General features: G+C 35.6%; 1 protein-coding gene across 1 annotated transcript in view; it reads right to left on the reverse strand.

Annotated features, from left to right (window-relative positions):
- The window catches only part of LOC112047963 (adenylate cyclase type 6), a 104,083-nt gene that overhangs the window by 66,556 nt on the left and 25,073 nt on the right, over window positions 1-12,454 (reverse strand). The window lies entirely within an intron of this gene.

Genomic DNA, 12,454 nt, shown 5'->3' on the forward strand with positions numbered 1-12,454 from the left:
ACTGAATTCCACGCGGACGAAGTTGCGTTCGCTAGTTATATCAATAAACCCATACGAATATTATACTTGTAAACGCGAAGGTAAGTCTGTCTGTTTACATATTGTTATCCTTTCACCAGCAGGCTAATTCGCTATCTTTGACGTACGCAAGTTGACATACACGAAATTGAGATTCTATATAAAAATGTCATCCGATGCTTACTGGTGGATATCACACAATTTTCTCAATTGATTTGATGTTTATTTTAATAGGTTGACAATAAAGACGAAAATAGTAAATAGGCCAGGAGTTCTACATCGATGAGCAGATTCGCAGAACTACGCGGCTGAAATCGAGGGTGTTTTTGGCTAGTGTTTTTCTTGTCGCTCGTACCTTCACCCTTATCATTCTGATTTAGTTTGGGGGTGAAGACCCCGATCAAATGTGTAAACCGAACTACATTTTTACAGCCTGTGAAGTCGTAAAAGGTTTATGTGAATAATCAATTATTATGGTAGATATTTGAATTACTTGAATAGTTATGAATGAAATAAAAGAAAAAAAATATGCTTGTATTCGAATTGTCCCTGAACTCGTATACCTACAAACAAATTCTCTAAAATCAGCCTAAATAGCCTTTGTTAGAAAAGCTTGCCCATATAAAAGAAAATTGGATATATAATTTAAATGACTTCTAATGTTCTACATTAAAAGGGGGATGTTCAGACGAGAAATAAATGATCCAATTTGGGAAGGTACAGTCAAAACCTATTGTTTGGACTCGAAATAAATAACGACGTTACACAATTTTTCGGTAGAAAGAATCTACATTTATTTCACCGCCAATGAAATAACTACCGTTTATAACTAGTCCACTGGATATTTAATGGAAGCCATCAATCAATCATCCCGCCTATAGTTAAAGCCACCACATTGCAGGACTGCGCTACTTTGTTCTATATCATTTTAGGTGGTAATAATAGTCCAGGATCCGTAGAATATTTTTTACAACTGATTATTAAGTAGTTAATTTTTCGTGAGTAGCTTCATATTGGTGAGACGATCAACTTTTTTATTTACGAAAATTCTTGATTCTGGTTTTTTATTTACGAACTGAGTTACCAGGAAATAAAAATTTCTGAGCGTCGGAACGATATAATGTACCACGCAATTTGTAGGACATTGTAAGTGTTTTATTTTATAACTATTAATTATGCAACAGTAAAAAAAAACAGCAACTTTTAGTTACGTTATTATTGATACAAGTTGGGACGAGGGTAGTGTATCAAAAGTTGTTACTAATCAGATGTTTTTTTTACAGTTCGAATTTAGAATCGAGAATTTTCGTAAATAAAAAAGTAGATCGTTTCACCAAAATTAAGCTACTGATGAAAAATTACCTTGATAGTAATCAGTTATACAAAATGTTCTACGGAACCCTGACTATACTCACGACGACGCGACGGTAGAAATTAGCACGGCAATGGCACTTTTTGGGACAAGCCTTTTTCTAAAGAGCTCCTTAGACGGTATATACCTACAATATCTTTAAGTCTCTGTTACATTGTGGAAGGTTTTCCTATCAGACATAGTTTAGCAGTAGAAAATATATCGAAAAAATTTCATACATTTATTATCAACCCATATTTGGCTCACTGCTGATCACGAGTCTGCCCTCAGAATGGGAAGGGTTAGGCCAGTAGTCTACCATGCTGGCCCATTTAATTATAATCGGTCGTAATGGCAAAGTTTATAATCTAAAATCATACAGTTAAATTGATACGGGTTACGCCTTTAAGTCTGGCGTAGTTTGGAGAGATTTCCCGAAGATTTAGCATAGTTGCTTCTAAACTTCATAAGTAGGTCCCTCTCAAAGTGAGTTTGCTGCGTATCTCTTCAGTCAGCCACTGACGATCAAGTAATAGGAAAACAGATCGTGTGTTGGTCGCAATCAGCATGATGTCATGTACGTCGCGACCAACACTCGATAAGTTTTATCGGCTTTCAAGCCGCGCTACAGGCATGTGAGCTTACTTGATCGTTAGTGGCTGAAATTCAGGCGGTTGATTAGTGTAACATTGTAAATACACAAATATATAGGTACAAATAACAAATGTATTTCTAATTCCGAATCATATGCTTGTATAATATTTTTATATTGTATAATAATTAATCTTTATTAGATCAAAACTATCTACCAAATCACTAACTTATATAATTGAGATATCGTTAGATTTGTGTTTTTACTTAAGTGTCCTGCAATAATTGACGGTAAAAACTTGACATGACATGATTAAATGACAATAAAAATTTAATCATATTTTTAATAACTTAACATGACACATTTACATTTAATAACTTAACATGACATAAAACACTAAATAGACCAGGTGGTGTGAGGTATTGAGAGTGCATAATTTGAAGATCGCATCTTGTTTACAGTTTTGAACTCCGATGACCATGCAGATTACGATTCTGATTGTTGCCAGTAGGTTCATTCTTTTGTTATACCCCCTTTGGTTTCGAGGATATGGACTGAACAAATGCTTTGTATCAGTTTTATTGTTTGTTTTGTTAAGAATATCCAATTTTTCATCATGAAATTACTACACTATAAAAATAGCTTATATATTAAAAAATACACAAGAATGTTAAACACTAATTTATCACACTAATAGCCAAATCTATTGGCTGTCTTATAATTGGGTTTTTAATAAAAAAATAAAACAAGCAGTTTTTGAAAAAAAATGATTCACTCCGAAACTGTTGGATGAATTCAACTGAAAGTTTTCACGATTCGACTTTATACTACGAAAAAGTAAACATATAAAATAAGGATTTTCCGCAAAATTTAATAAATAGGGGTTAACCCTATTTCACTCCTTCTATTTTTTATTCTGGACATAAAGTATCTTACCTTCTTCGTAGTGTTTGCTTAAATTGTACCAAGTTTCATTGAAATTCATTTAGTAGTTCCTAAATATTTGAAAAATATGCTTGTTTTTAATTTCTTGCTAAAAACACAATTTTAAAATAACCTATAGATTGATAATTAGGATGATAATGTCATGATAAAAAATGGGATAATCCTAATGAAACAAGCAATTAAACTAACATAAACCATTCGTTCAGTTCATTTATGAAATAACAATATGCAGAATAGTAATCTGTATGCTTTTCTGAGTTAAAAACTGTAAACAGAATGCGGTACTCGATGTATGCATACTCAATACCTCACAGAGCCTCGTCTAAAATTAACATTAATTATTATAATTATATTAACGGCTTGTTGATCAGTGGTTAGTTATGTGACATTAAATCATGAGTTTTCGAATTGTTGATCAACCTGTGAAGAGTTTCTTTCTTTTGCCCTTCCAACACCTGGGATAAATTATTTATTCATTCCGGAGTAAGGGCGTTGGCACTGTCACAAAGCCGTGACTTGAAGAGCATGTCGGCGCCAGTCATTATCATTAACACTTTAAAGTGGTCGTCAGGGAATTTAAAATTACGTCTCCTCTTAGTTACAGATCAATAATATCATCCTCATCATATCGGCCGGTGGATGTCCACTACAGGACATGGGCCTTTTGTAGGAACTTCCAAACGTCACGATCCTGAACCGCCTGCATCTAGCAACTCGCTTGATGTCGTCGGTTTACCTCGTGGACCAACACTGCGCTTTATAGTGCGGGATCACCATTTCAACACCTTGGGACCACAACATCCGTCGGCTCTTTGAACTACGTGCCCCGCCCATTGCCAATCATGAATTGATTTAAATGATTATTATAGCTAGTCAGATATTAAACACGTAACTCTACGCCGGCAGCCGCATTGGAGTGTAATCTAGGTCTGATATCCAAATCCCCTTATGCCCTGGTCTAGCTAAAATAGGCTGATAATGACGGCTTTGAAATTATTATTGACCAAAAAGCCTCGGAGATAATTCCGAATAGTGTACTGTTAGTGTACTTGTATCGAACAGTTAATTAACTGCCAGTAAACGTAACAAGCTCTCAATATCAGGTTATAGACCAGGCGCTGTGAGGATGTGAGTATGCAAAAACCATATTCTGTATACAGTTTTGGTCAGCACGAAAATTACCATTCTGCATATTGCCAGGAGATTTGTTGGTCCATTATTTTGTTATGTTACACTACCCCTTTTGTTGTCGAGTATATGGACTGAACAAATGATTTGTATCAGTTTTATAGGTTGTCTTATTAAGAATATTCAATTTTTTATCATAAAATTATCACACTAATAGCCAATTTATTAAAAAAAACACAAGTAAGTTAATAACATGCATTTTTAAAAAGTATATCACTCCGAAACTTCTAGATGAATTTAACTGAAACTTGGCACGACACAAGCTCATACTACAAAGAAGGTCATAAAATACTTGACGTTTTGAAAATAAAAATAATAAGAGGTAAACAGAATGTGGTCCTCAATTTATGCATACTCAAATCCTCACAGCGCCTGGTCTATTACAGTGTAAAACAAAGCCAGTTTCATATACTGGCCAATTTGCGAATATCCGCTGCGGATGCACCTAACGGGGACGTGCGAATTTTGCTCTTCAACCTAAATTGGCGTGTTACAGAATACAATGCATTGGAAAAGCTGGTGAAAACGATTTTCAAACAATTCTGATTAAAAATCCAAAATACGTTTATTTCAAGTTCAGTTTACAAGAACTTATGAAATGTAGTCAAGTTTGACTTTTTCTAGAGTCTAACACCAGTTTAGTAAGCAGCCGTTGTAGCCAAGTGGCACGACGATTCTCTTTCTACGATCGCAAACGCTTCGAAAACTAGAAAAATGTATGGGAATGACATTAGCTATCGACAGGTCACGTGATCAAGATCTGTCATTTCCATACATTTTTCTAGTTTTCGAAGCGTTTGCGATCGTAGAAAGAGAATCATCGTGCCACTTGACTATAGGGGCAGGTACTGCGGAGAAGAGTTTGCAAGAAACTCAACATTTTTTTTTCTGATCATGTAATTTCCCTAGGCTCCGAAATGGGACCGTCAGATGTTAGCGGGGGTTGACATTATAGTACAACAGAATACATTGTACAAGTATAGTCATCATCATCATCATCATTATTAGCCGTTACAGACGTCCACTGCTGGATATAGGCCTCTTGCATGGGCCTCCAAGCACAACGGTCTCGAGCCGTCAGCATCCATCGACTCCCTGCAACCCGCTTGATATCCTCGGTCCAACTAGTGGGTGGTCTACTGACACTGCGCTTTCTGGTGCGGGGTTGTCATTCCATCACCTTGGGACCCCAACGTCCATCGGCTCTTCGAACAATGTGGCCTGTCCATTGCCACTTCAGCTTCGCTAAACTATGTCAGTGACTTTGATTCATCTGCGGATCTCCTCATTCCTCAGGAAATCATCACTCTATACAATATTTAATGAAATTACATAAAATAATTATTTCTACTTCTTGTGTGAATATGAAAGTCGATCCAATTGCCTCCAAGCTTTTTTTTCTTTCTTTGACTGTCTTTATATTTAATCAACTTCACTCAGCTTTTACCAATCGCTATTAATACATATAAATAAAATTTAACTGTTTATTTTATCAGGAGCTTATTTACACAAGACCAAAACACAAAAAGTTTTATTTTTATTTTTATCTGTCTGCATGTTTGTCCAGGCAAATCTTTGGAACGGGTGAACCGATTTTAAAGGGACTTTCACTGATAGATACAGGAAGTTATACAGCAGCAAATAGGCAACTTTATATCCCAGAATAATTTATGGTGCACGGGTAATATGCGAAAAACTGGATTTTACGTGCACTAAGTTGCAAGCGTCCGCTACTCATGATCGGAATGAATCATGAATTATTATGAAATCGTTGCATTTCCTTTATTATATTATATTAATTTAACATCATTATTAAGTCCATAAAAAATATGAGGCCCCGGTGTCTCTTATCTATCGTTTAATCTAAATAAAACATATCTATACAGATATGACGAGACAAAAGACATCTATATCTTTCTATATTTATATCGCCTCCAGCTCACTAGCTATCGACGCGACGGTGTGAAAATCGACTGAATTGCCGATAGCTTTCAAAAGCGTTGAAGTGCTTCGGACCGCCTTTGTAGTGAAAATTCTCATTTCCTACCAATCTTTCGTCGTTCTATGTAATATAAAGTGTTAAATTTATCGAATTGTTGCAGTTTTTATAGGTAACATTTTCTGAAGGTAGCTAACATTATTTCGGTAACAGACTAATAGAAGTGTCTGGGTAACTTAAAATAAGGGTTTCTTTTTTAAAGTGTTCCTTCGGAACTCTTAAAAGAAATACAATAATTTTAATTAGCCTATTCATGACTATACTTTAACTTTAGGTTTATAACATTATTTAAGTCTTTTAAAATAGAAAGATGTGGTTGTACAACTTTAAAAAAGAAGCACGATATTTTAATTAGGCTATTCACGAGTAGTATTATTTTAGGGTTCTTTTAATTAAGGCATTTAGTATTCGACTGCTGTGGCGCCGGAGCGGTGCGTTCGTATTGCAGGGATAATTGTACTATATATTATGCGCTAAAGCGATAATGAAGTTTTCGTGAAATTACTTTATGTATTCTAGTTCGAAGTGCCGATGGACGTTGGGGTCCCAAAGTGCTGGAATGGCGACCCCGCACTAGTTAGCGCAGTGTTGGTCGACCCCCCACCAGCTGGACTGACGACATCAAGCGAGTCGCAGGGATTCGCTGGATGCAGGTGGCTCGTAGTATCGTGGTATTTGGAAGTCTCTAAAAAAGGCCTATGTCCTGAAGTGGACGTCCATCGGCTGATATGATGATGATGATGACTCTATCTATTCGTGAATACTGCATGACAGTCTTTGGGTTTAACGATAGATAGATAGACGCAGCGGATGGCTTTGTTAATATTGGTAATATAATTATAATATAAAATATACAAGGGATGGACGGCTGGTTAAAATTACAACATCTGATTTTCATGCATACGAAGACGTGATCACTACTTTATATAACAAAGAAAGCACACACATTTTACAAAGAAAATACTTCTCATCTATCAACTGTAAACATAAATGAGATACCAGTAAATGAAATAAAACACGTATGTTTAAACTTCGGAAAAAAAACAAAAGAAACGCGAGAAAGTAGAAAAGATTAGATAGAGAATTACGATCGCACACAATGCAATTATCCGGAGTTAGATTAGTGGATTCATATTACGTCTCCAGTCGAGTAACTAACAAGAGTTCCATTAATTGATCACCGGCTGACTAATAAAACTAAATCTGACACGTGTATTGAATGCTGTAACTTTTGTTTTGTAATTCACGTCATTTGATCATCAACAGCCTATTCCTTTTATGGTGGGGTCATTACACTCTCCTTTTATGTGGGCTAAGTGTGACCACGTATAACCCCGTAATTATCACTATCAGATGATAATGATGATCAGAGTTTTCTCTACGAAACACGTGTCAACCAGACATTACCGGAAATTAATAAAAAGATCTCACCGTCTCGGTCGCGGTCACACAAATAAACCCTAGATGGTCTAAGATGGAGGCAGTAATTTCTTTTTGTAAAATTCTAATAACCAGATTTGATGAGAGGTTGTGTAGAGCGAGAGCATGTGATAGGCTCTTCTCTTCTTCTACCATGGGTAAGTGTGGTAGGCAACTTTGAACTCTGGTGGTGGTGGTAAGTAGCAAGTTTCAAGGGTCCAAGAATTAGTATATAAGTCTATAGTTTTTATACTTTCTTCGGAATATAAGAAATTAAGTCCCCAGTTGATCAGAAGCTTAATGTCTGGTGACAGGGTACATAATTTCTTATTCTGTAGAAATTATAAGCAAATATGTACGTACGAAATTATGGGCTGACAGACTTACAGCTCTTTAAAATGAGGAAAGTTTGAGCATTACAATTGTTCTAGTGTAGCTAAATAAAGTTTTCAAAAATAATACTATATCAAACGAAAGTAAAGTCAATAATACACAAAAAGTTAATTATTCTTTCAATTGAACCGACATCAAAGGCCACTTGCGCCAACGAATATTAATCGAATTATTAGCGAAAAATTTTAAACGCATTTCCGGAATCAAAGTCCGTTTTTGCCGTAAATTCACTTATAATTCTTTTACCAGCATATTCCCCGTTGTTTCGCCCGTGAATTTAAAATATAAAATATGCCTATGGTACTCGGTGAAGATAACCTTTCTATGGGTAAAAGAATTTTCAAAATAGGTTTCGTAGATCTAGAGATTACCCATACAACCTCACAAACTTTACCACTTTACTATACTAGTACATAATAACTTAAAAAGTGAGTTTTGTAGAAAAAAAACAATTGGTGCCATAACCTGTGCATACTAATTCAATGGTATATGTCAAGTTTTCGCATAACAATTCCATCACAATAATGGCCTTGTATTTGACGCTCGTGGTGTAAAATCCAAGAATTTTCTTCCGACATTTAAATGAATGGGTTTTTAAATGAACTCATTCGCTTCGCGTCCGCTGTTTCAAACGTCGTATGTTGCCCAAATATTCATTCCTTCATTACCATCTGGATTTCTGGCAAGAATTTTAGATGATAAAACACCGTGAGGGTCAAGTAAAATAGTCATCACTACCTTAACTTGAAACCTACCTACCTTTTCGACGGCCCCCGTGGCGCAGTGGTATGTGCGGTGGATTTACAAAACGGAGGTCCTGGGTTCGATTTCCGACTGGGCCGATTGAGATTTTCTTAATTAAAAAAAAAATAAAAATAAATATACTTAAACAATACACATCACTACCTAGCCCCAAAGTAAGCAGAGTAGCTTGTGTGGGGTATGGGTACTAAGATAGTTGATATTATAATATTCATATACATTTATATACTACATATAAATACTTATGTATAAATACACACAGACACTGAAAAAAACCCATGCTCATCACACAAATATTTTCCAGTTGTGGGAATCGAACCCACGGTCGTTGTTGCAGAAAGCAGGGTCACTACCCACTGCGCCACGCGGATAATTGGTCCAGATCTGGCTGGTGGGAGGCTTCGGCTGTGGCTAATTACCACCCCACCGGCAAAGACGTACCGCCAAGCAATTTAGAATTCCAGTACGATGTCGTGTAGAAATGTGTGTGGATTTTCATCCTCCCCCTAACAAGTTAGCCCGCTTCCATCTTAGACTGCATCATCATTTACCACCAGATGATATTGTAGTCAAGGGCTAACTTGTAAAGAATAAAAAAAAAGTTAAAATGTCTCAAATCAATCAAAGCAATCGTCAATACTGCGAATTGTAATGTATGGCACCTCGTATATCCAGTTGTTACCTTATGTAGTTTCGGATCACGAGGGTCAAGGTCCCTGGGTCTTTCTTTCTTCCAAGAAATTTTCAGTAAAAATGGTTGGTGGTAGGTACACTGTACATACAACTCGTGTGCCTCAGAGAGCACTTTAAGCCGTCAGTGTCGGTCATTATCATTAAAATTTGATTGAAGTAGTAAATAATTTAACATTGTCACACATAATAATTTAACATTGCCAATTAGAGCAACATAGTGAGTTTAAGGTCCATATCTCATCTCATATTAAGGAGGCTAGATCCTCTGGTAGACCGTTAAAATAGGCTGGTAATTATAGAATGGTGAGCATGAAACGCCTAGTAAATTCAAGATATAATGGAGCTGCAAAATCCCATTGTGTGTTACCGTAAATGTAGTTACGGTAACACACAAGTTTAATGTTGAGAAAATTGAGCTTTCTGTGTCATTGTGTGGCGGAGCTGGCAGCCATGCTCAATTTCCTCGCGGCAATCACGGAGAACGAAGCTATATTGTTGAACGAGCGCACCGTGCTACGCGTTAGCGACGGTCCTTAACTTCGTTATATTATCAGATAACGACGATTATCGGCTATTGAAAAAGCGTGAACAACCATCGTGAGTTAATTTGCTACTGGTTTGTGAATGAATTGCGTTATAGAACTCATATATTCATTCTCAAATACTATCCAAGTGTAACAAGAGAGTAATAATCAAGTGTTTGTAATCATCATCATCATCATATCAGCCGATTGACGTCCAATGCAGGACATACGCTTTTTGTATTGACTTCCAAACATCACGATCCTGAGCCGTCTGCAGCGAATCCCTGCGACTCGCTTGATGTCGTTACTCCACCTGGTGAAGGGTTAACATTCTAGCACCTCAGAACCTAACGTCCATCGGCTCTTCGAACTATGGGCCCCGCCCATTGCCACTTCAGTTTTGCGATTCGTTGAGCTATGTCTATGACTTTGGTTCTTCAGCGGATCTGCTCATTTCTGATTCGATCACGCAGAGATACTCCAAGTATAACTCATTCGAAAACAAGTAGCGATAAATTATATACTCGTAATACAGATGCATGCAAAATTCAGCTCAATCGGAAGGCCAAAAGGAATCGCATGATTTGATAATCATAAGATAACGAACAGGAAAAATTAAATAAAAGCCTGTAAATATCAGCTTTTGATGACATAACCTCCAGTTGCAAAACATCTTTTAAACACAGCGTTTCATTACACGCTTCCTCAGTTCATAAGAAGACTTTAAAAGCATTTACAAAGACGTTTGAAACTCTGTAACAATGTTTCACGATAAACTACGGAATCATTGTTCTCAACGCAGCTTCTGCGCGCTTTTCAAGATGACATTATTTAATGAAATCGTTTAAGTATATAATATCAAAGGCATAAAACTTATTTAAAATTCTCGTTTCTAGGATGAAGGTAGTGAGAAATATAATCCTACTAATATTGTGAACGTGAAGTTTGTATGGATGTTTGTTACACTTTAACGCCGCAACTACCGAACCGATTTTGCTGAAAATTCAAACGAAGATAGATAATACCCAGGATTAACCTGGGTTATGGATTTATATATTTTACGATGTCGTATTAATCTAAGATCCGAATTAGAAATGACCTTCACCCTTGATATAAAACAAATTTCATCCAATCTGCAGATAAGTAAAGATCGTTCTAATTGAGATCTATATCTACTATAAATATTGGTATGTCTCAGTAGTCCTCTCTGCAACAAAGCAGAAACGTTATCTGAAACCTTCTTAATAATAAATGTCAGAAGTCGTAAATCTCAATTGAAAAATAAAATAAAATTCATTCAAGGTATTACGGTACCAAAAGCCGAAAGTAACTTCCATGAAAAATAAAAAATATGTATATTTGAATTGCAAATTGGTCTACAGTCTCAGAAGCGACAATCTGCTACAAAAAAGTTCACTTAACCAAAAATCCGCGCCTTTGGCACATATTTTTTGAATGCGGAATACAGTTAAAGACTTCCTTTTTTTCTGTTATCTCCATGAAAGAGAAAAGTCGCGAATTTTCATCAATCAGCTTAGTATCTAAATTATATATAGGTAGACGTAAAAGGTAGGAATACTTAATATAAAGCATAAGATGAGTTCTTGTGGTGGTATTTTGAGTTAAATATACAAAATTATTACAATTACAAAAAAGTTCACTTAACCAAAAATCCGCGCCTTTGGCACATATTTTTTGAAAGCGAAATACAGATAAAGACTTCCTTTTTTCTGTTATCTCCATAAAAGAGAAAAGTCGCGAATTTTCATCAATTAGCTTAGTATCCAAATAATATATAGGTAGATGTAAAAGGTAGGAATACTTAATATAAAGAATAAGATGTGTTCTTGTGGCGGTATTTTGAGTTAATTAAACAAAATTATTACAATTACAAAAAAGTTCACTTAACCAAATATCCGCGCCTTTGGCACATATTTTTTGAATGCGGAATACAGTTAAAGACTTCCTTTTTTTCTGTTATCTCCATAAAAGAAAAAGTCGCGAATTTTCTTCAATTAGCTTAGTATCCAAATGATATATAGGTAGATGTAAAAGGTAGGAATACTTAATATAAAGAATAAGATGAGTTCTTGTGGTGGTATTTTGAGTTAATTACACAAAGTTATTACAATTACAAAAAAGTTCACTTAACCAAAAATCCGCGCCTTTGGCACATATTTTTTGAATACGGAATACAGTTAAAGACTTCCTTTTTTTCTGTTATCTCCATAAAAGAGGAAAGTCGCGAATTTTCTTCAATTGGCTTAGTATCCAAATGATATATAGGTAGATGTAAAAGGTAGGAATACTTAATATAAAGAATAAGATGAGTTTGTGGTGTTATTTTGAGTTAATTATAAACAGAACGTAGGTTATACAGTTGTAAATCAAATTATGTACAGTAAAAGCTCATTATTCGCGAGGGATACGTTCTCTAAATGTGTCGCCGTGAAATACAGAAACCGTGAATATGAAATGGTATTTTATAATGAACTATAAGGGATACGTTCTTGGGTAACAAAATGAATAACAAATATATAAAGAAAAAACAATTAATTGAAGTTATTGAT

This window comes from Bicyclus anynana, chromosome Z (genome assembly GCF_947172395.1).
Source record: "Bicyclus anynana chromosome Z, ilBicAnyn1.1, whole genome shotgun sequence".
Lineage (NCBI taxonomy): Eukaryota > Metazoa > Arthropoda > Insecta > Lepidoptera > Nymphalidae > Bicyclus > Bicyclus anynana.